This window comes from Pyrus communis, chromosome 4 (genome assembly GCF_041283825.1).
Source record: "Pyrus communis isolate YQ-2024b chromosome 4, ASM4128382v1, whole genome shotgun sequence".
Classification (NCBI taxonomy): Eukaryota; Viridiplantae; Streptophyta; class Magnoliopsida; order Rosales; family Rosaceae; genus Pyrus; species Pyrus communis.
Genome location: NC_142568.1, coordinates 9351561 through 9359149, shown reverse-complemented (window position 1 = coordinate 9359149; position 7589 = coordinate 9351561). Strand labels below are relative to the sequence as shown.

Below are 7589 nucleotides of genomic sequence, written 5' to 3'. Positions count from 1 at the left end.
TTTGTTTTTTCCTTGTAAAGTCGAGCATTCTCGTAAGCTTCATTCCGTATTTCCTCAAGTTCATTCAATTGAAGCTTACGATGAATTCCCGCCTCATCTACATCCATATTGAACTTCCTCACGGCCCAATGAGCCTTGTGCTCCAATTCCACAGGTAAGTGACATGGTTTGCCATACACAAGCCGAAATGGGGACATTCCTATGGGTGTTTTGTAGGCGGTCCTATAAGCCCACAATGCATCCTCTAACCTCAAGCTCCAATCTTTTCTTGTTGGGCCAACCGTCTTCTCAAGAATCTGTTTTATCTCGCGATTCGACACCTCGGCTTGCCCGCTTGTTTGAGGATGATAGGGTGTCAAAACCCTATGTGTAACTTTGTACTTCTTGAGCAGTGCCTCGATTGTGCGATTACAAAAATGTGAACCTCCATCACTTATAAGGACTCGAGGCATTCCAAACCTAGCAAAAATGTTAGACTTCACAAAATCTGCAACCACTTTGGAATCGTTAGTACGGGTGGCTTTTGCTTCCACCCATTTGGAAACATAATCCACCGCCAACAAGATATAGATAAAACCATGGGAGGAAGGAAAGGGACCCATAAAATCAATTCTCCACACATCAAATATTTCAACAGAAAGTATAGGGTTTTGTGGCATTTGATCCTTAACACTTATATTACCCATTCGTTGACAACGATCACATGTAAGGCAAAATGTCCTAGTATCCCTGAAAATGGTTGACCAATAAAACCCGCATTCTAAAACTTTAAGTGCAGTGCGTTGGGTGCCAAAATGTCCCCCACATGCATATGAATGACAAAATGTTAAAATAGATTGAAACTCATATTTATTCACACAACGTCGTACAATTTGATCAGGACAAAATTTCCAAAGGTATGGGTCATCCCAGACATAAAACCTAGCATCCTTATTCAGCTTATCACATTGATTCCTATTAAGTGTGCTAGGAGTATGTTTAGACACCAAAAAGTTCACCAAATCTGCATACCAAGGCTCACTTACCTGGATAGACATTAATTGCTCATCGGGAAAGGTTTCAGGAATTAGCGATGCTTCCTCATGTACCATTCGACTTAGGTGGTCAGCCACCACATTCTCCACGCCCTTCTTATCCCGAATCTCAATGTCAAACTCTTGTAAAAGCAACAGCCATCGAATTAGTCTAGGCTTGGCTTCCTTCTTCGTGAGCAAATACTTGAGAGCTGCATGATCAGTAAAAATAATAACTTTAGTACCAAGTAAGTATGACCGAAACTTATCTAATGCAAATACCACAGCAAGTAATTCTTTTTCAGTGGTTCAGTAATTCAATTGAGCATCATTTAGTGTCCTAGATGCATAATAAATAACATGAGGTTGTTTGTTCTTTCGCTGCCCCAAAATAGCACCAATCGCATAGTCCGAAGCATCGCACATCAACTCGAATGGAAGGCTCCAATCTGGAGGTGTGATAATGGGAGCCGAAGTGAGAGCCTCCTTGAGGTGGTTGAATGCTTTCTCACACGCCTCGTTGAACTCGAAAACCACCTCCTTTTGAAGCAATCGGCATAGTGGCTGCACAATCTTGGAGAAATCCTTTATGAAGCGCCTATAAAAACCTGCATGACCAAGAAACGAACGAACCTCTCTAACCGAAGTTGGAGAGGGTAAGTGACGAACAAGGTCTACCTTAGATTTATCCACTTCAATGCCTTTTTTCAGAAATAATATGTCCTAGAACAATACCTTGCTTAACCATGAAATGACATTTTTCCCAATTAAGCACAAGATTCGTTTCAACACAACGTTTCAAAATTAAGGTCAGATTATTCAAGCAATGATCGAATGAATTACCAAACACGCTAAAATCATCCATGAATATCTCAATAATCTTCTCCACATAATCAGAGAATATACTCACCATGCATCGTTGAAATGTCGCAGGGGCATTGCACAACCCAAATGGCATACGTCGATATGCAAAGGTGCCAAAGGGGCATGTGAAAGTTGTCTTTTCCTGATCCTCCGGAGCTATCACAATTTGGTTATATCCGGAATATCCATCAAGAAAGCAATAAAATTTATAACCGGCTAACCTTTCTAGCATTTGGTCCAGGAATGGCAATGGGAAGTGATCCTTCCTTGTCATGGCATTTAACTTCCTGTAATCAATACACACATGCCAACCTGTCACAACACGAGTGGGTACAAGCTCTTGTTCTTCATTCTTCACCACCGTGACTCCGGACTTCTTTGGAACAACCAGCACGGGTGACACCCAACGACTATCAGAAATAGGATATATAACACCACAATCAAGCAATTTTATAATCTCCTTTTTTTACTACTTCCAACATGGGTGGATTAAGGCGACGTTGAGCTTCACGAGATGGCTAGGCTCCCTCCTCCAAAAGGATGCGATGCATGCATGTGGTGGGACTAATGCCTTTGATATCCGCTAAGGTCCATCCAATGGCAGGTTTGTGCTCCTTTAACACCCTTATCAACTTGTCTTCTTCTTGGGCCGTGAGTGAACTAGAAATGATGACAGGTAGTGTCTGATCTTCTCCCAAGAAAACATACTTCAAGTGACTAGGTAATGGCTTTAACTCAAGTGTAGGTGGCTGCACAATTGATGGAAGTAACTTGTTAGTCAAAACCGAATCTAAAAGTGAGAGTGGAGACTTACCAGAGTGTGAGTGCAATGACTCAAGGGCTGCGACCATTTCAAGCACTTCACTACAAGGGGGCACGGTAATATTGTCAGATTCCATGTCGTGGCTTGCAAGGATTTCCCCATCCTCATTTCTTGCTCCTATGCCGTGTACTAAGGCTACTTCAAGTGCATCTTCGTTCCTTCGATTCAAATGTACCTGTGCCAAAGAATCAACAATGTCAATAGCAAAACAAGAATGATCCTCAATTGGATATTTAATGGTTTCAGAAAGATTAAAACGAATAATGTCCCCATCAAATTCCATGGTTAATGTTCCCGTATACACATCTATCTTTGTTCTCGCTGTTTTCATGAATGGACGGCCTAGCAAGATTGGCAATGATGGAGCATGGCTCGAATCCTCCATTTCTAAGACATAAAAATCTGCAGGAAAGATAAGATGATTGACCTGCACTAAAACATCCTCAAGGACTCCCTTGGGATAAGCGTTAGAACGATCAGCCAATTGAATTATAACGCTATCTTGTTTTAACTCACCCAGGTTCATAGATGCATAAATGGAATATGGCATAACATTAATAGAAGCACCTAAATCTAACATGCATTGCTCAAATCTAGTGTTTCCAATTGTGCATGGGATAGTAAAGCTCCCTGGGTCCTTACACTTTGGAGGTAACTTTCGTTGCAAAACCGCGGATACATTCTCACTTACTTTCACAACTTCTTTGTTTGAAATTCTTTTCCTAGTTGTGCATAACTCTTTTAAAAACTTTGCATACCTGGGCACTTGCTTAATAGCATCAAGTAAAGGAATATTTACTTGGACTTTTCGAAAGATATCCAAAATGTCCTTTTCGCTTTCTTCCTTCTTCGATTGTGCAAATCTGCAAGGGAAAGGAACATTGGGCAAATTAGTGTTCGAAATCACAACATTTGGGACAACCTTACCTGAGGTGGATGGATGGGAGGTCGTAGATGGCTGCGGCATGGGTGGTGTCACCCTTGCCGTGGGGTCATTTTTCTCCTCTTCTTCGATTCGTATCTTCTCATCTTCCTTGTTTCCTACTTCTTTTCCACTTCTTAGTGTGATAGCTTTCGCAGATTCGAAACCACCCTTGGAATTGACTACCGTAGTGCTTGGTAACTTACCATTTTCACGAATTTGTCCCAAAAATTCGGCCATTTGGCCCATTTGCTTCTTCAGCTCATTAACCTCCTTTGCTTGGTTCTGCATTCCCTGCGCCATTGTGGTTAGTAACTGATATGTTTTATCGTCATTCATAGACGTACCTGAGTTGGTTTGGGATGATTGTGCTTGAGGAGGTGGTTGTGGTGCCATTGGCCTTGGAAAGAAACCCGGGGGTTGTCGGAATCCACTTTGTTGGGCATATTGTGGTGCATCTCTCCATCTGAAATTGGGGTGGTCTCGCCATCCCTGATTGTATATGTTGGAGAAAGGATCACCCCTTGGTTGGTTTTGATTCCCATAGCCCACGGCATTGGCAGATTCCCACCCTCCGTTCTCAATTAATTGAGGGCATTGATCAGATTGGTGTCCTTGAATGGAACATACACCACAGATTGTAGTTCCTTGCGTCTTAGGGCCTTCAACAAACTACGATAACATAGACGTAAGGTTAGCCATTTGGGATTGTAACTCAGAAATAGAACTTACCTCATTTACATGCTGTGGCCATGGGGTGTCTCTCTGCCCAACACCTTCATATTGTTGTGCATTGAGTGCTCGATTGGCAATGAGAGTTTTGGCATCCCTAGGTGTCTTGTCCACTAAAGCCCCTCCCGCGGATGCATCCAACATTTGTCGTTCAAGTGGTAAAAGGCCTTCGTAAAAATATTGAAGAAGTAGCTCCTCCTTCATCTGGTGCTGTGGACATGAAGCAACAAGAGATTTAAAACGTTCGTAATACGTAGGAAAAGATTCACCTTGGCTTTGCTGAATTCCACTAATCTTCTTGTGAAGAAGAATGACTCGTGATGTCGGAAAGAACTTCTCTAAGAAGGCTCGCTTCATACTCTCCCATGATGTGACAGTTCCGGGAGCCAACTCATACAACCAATCCTTGGCCTTCTCCACCAAAGAAAAAGGAAAAGCCTTCATCTTCAATATGTTGCTGTCCACGTTCACCGGTGTCATACTTGAGCACACCACCTCGAATTCCTTTAGATGCTTGTTCGGATCCTCCATGGCCAACCCATGGTATTTCGGAATATGGTGGAGCAAGCTGGACTTCAACTCAAATTCATCGGTCTTCTCAGGGGCTGCCCTAGGGTATTGGATGCAAAGAGGTGCTGCATTGGCCAAACCCGAGGTAGAAAGCTCCTTGATGGTTCGATTATCCACTGCCATGGTTGGTACTTCCTCTTCAACCCTTGCCGTGGCCTCCTCTTCAACCTCAACTTCAACTTCTTGCTCTTCTAATTCAGGTTCGGGACTAGGAGGATTAGACGCTTGCGATTTCTTTTTCCTTCTCAAAGTCCTCTCGAAATCACCGTCAAAGTCGGAGATATGCTCACGAACAGGTTGTGAGCCACGGGTCATAAACTAGTACCTGCACACAAGAGCAAACAAGGTTAGCAATCAATCTAATAGACTTGGCACAAGTAAGGAAATAAGGTGCCACACACGGCACAAAAACAAAACACACACACACGGTGCAAAAATTAAAACAAAATAGAAACTAAACAACTTAAACAAGACTCAAGACAAGGGATTAGGAACTTTGCTAATCCCCGGCAACGGCGCCAAAATTTGACGTGAAAATTATGTTGACACACAAATTAAACCCTATTTGTGACAATTGTAGTAATGAAATAAGTAGGGATCGTTCTAACCGGGGATTAACTAGGGGTGCTAATCTAATTTGAATTGACTCAAACAGAAACTAGAACTTAATTGGGACGAATTTGAAAGTGTTATGACTCCAATTGCTTAAAAACACAAAATAAAACAAATACGAATGACTACGACTCAACAAAATATGGGGGAATTGTGGTTGGACGAATTTAAACTAAATGGGCAGATTGTAAAGAAAACAGATTTTAAGACAAAATTGTGATGAATCAATGGATGATGGGATAGCTAAGGGGTTCTTCTCCACACATGAAATATATGCAACGTAAATCAATTTCCAATTATCAATCCAATAAGTTATGAACCTCGATACTCCAAGTTAATTAGGTCCGCTTAAATTAACCTTCAGATTTCCCTAGAATCATTGAATTGGATGAATATGCATCGCAAACAAATTATTCCTAACAAATTCTCTATTTGAACAGCATGATAAAGATATAAGTTAGAATCATTACGTTCTTTGGAAATCATAAGCATCGACAAGGCATTTGTAACTATGGAAAGCATGATACGCTTGCCAGGAATCTACTTAACATGATCGTGACTAGCAACCTTCACTACTTGTGAATATAAATTCATAACGATTAGGTGAAACAAACTTATATCCTAGCATCAAATTCAAGCATGCAAATTAAGTGTGCACTCTCAATCAACATACAAGAATAAGTTCTAAATCAAACGGTTAAGCAAATTGTATTCAAAACTTATGCAACGATAACTGGAAGTAATCAACTTATTTCACATATATAATCATGGTTTCGAATCACCCCCTAGCTAACTAGGGGGTTTAGCCTCTCATGTTCACAGAAAGAGAAATAAAATTGAATTTAAACATAACGAACAAAAGATTGATTACACCTAGGATGCACAACGAATCCACTTAAATTTCTGCGCGTCCAAGCTCCTCTTTCTTCTTCTCCTTGCTGAGGCAGAGATGGTATGGGTGGTTTTTTGGATGATTTTCTGGTTTGGGATTGGGTTTAGGGAATTGTGGTGGTGCGGCAAGGTAGTGGAGTGATGGAGGAAGGTTGGTATGGTGGCTGGAAGGGTGGAGAAGGGTGCGGACAGGTTGGAAAGTTGCTGGAATGGCAGGGAGAAAGTGCGGTTGTTGGGAGAATTTTAGGGTGATGGGATGCTTGCGGCTTATCCAAAGAATCAATGGAGAAAGGCTGAAATTAATGGGGAAAAAGTGCGGCTGAAAAAGAATGAATGATAATGGGGGTCCATGGAGTTGCGGCTTAGGAAATTAGGTTTTTTATGAATGGGAGACACGGCTTAGAAGAATAATAGGATATGGTAGTGACGGCTGGGATCTTTTTTTGTGTGTGAAGGATGCACAGTTTTTGGGAGTAAAAGGGTTAATGATTGTGGAATGCACGGCTGATGGAGTGAATTAGGAGAGAAAAATGGAATCTTTGCGGCTAGGTTGAAATTAGGGTCTAATAATAAAAAAATGGGATGGTGGCTGCATGGGAAATATGGTTATTAGGGTGAATGGCAAGTCACGGCTTGGTGGGAAATTATGGGATGGTGGTGACGGCTGAAAAATGGAGAAAAAGGGTTATGGAGGCTACGGCTTCAAAGGAGATTGTGGAAGGGTGCGGCTAGGGTTTAAAAGCATGTGTTTTAAGTGCAACCCTAGGACAAAATTGCCCTCCCTTGCCGTGCAAGGGAGGGGAAGAAAATAAAAGGGCACGGCAAGGATGGATAAGGAGCCTAGGGCCTTCGTTTTGTATCCTAAGGTACCTACAAGGTCTACAAAGTGGCTAGAAAATACGGACGTTTAGATTAGGAAAGGTTACCAAAACGGGAAACTTAGGGTTAACTTTCCTACTTCAATTAAGAAACCTTGTTTGAGTAGGATTCCTCGTTTTGGTAAGAATTCATCGTTGGAGTAAGAATTCATCGTTTCTTCAAGTCTTCACTCGTTCATTCCTCTTTCGCTCCAAAAGACTCCAATTTGCATCTTCTTGCACACTTTGGCCTTATAATCTGAAAATACACAAAAGTGGCCTTAAACACTAAAATAACTAAGTAA

The 7589-nt window shown here is 41.6% G+C and overlaps 1 pseudogene; it reads right to left on the bottom strand.

Annotated features, from left to right (window-relative positions):
• Positions 1-2156: 2156 nt before the first annotated feature.
• On the bottom strand, positions 2157-5245 carry LOC148697413 (uncharacterized; annotated as a pseudogene).
• Between the last annotated feature and the right edge of the window lie 2344 nt (positions 5246-7589).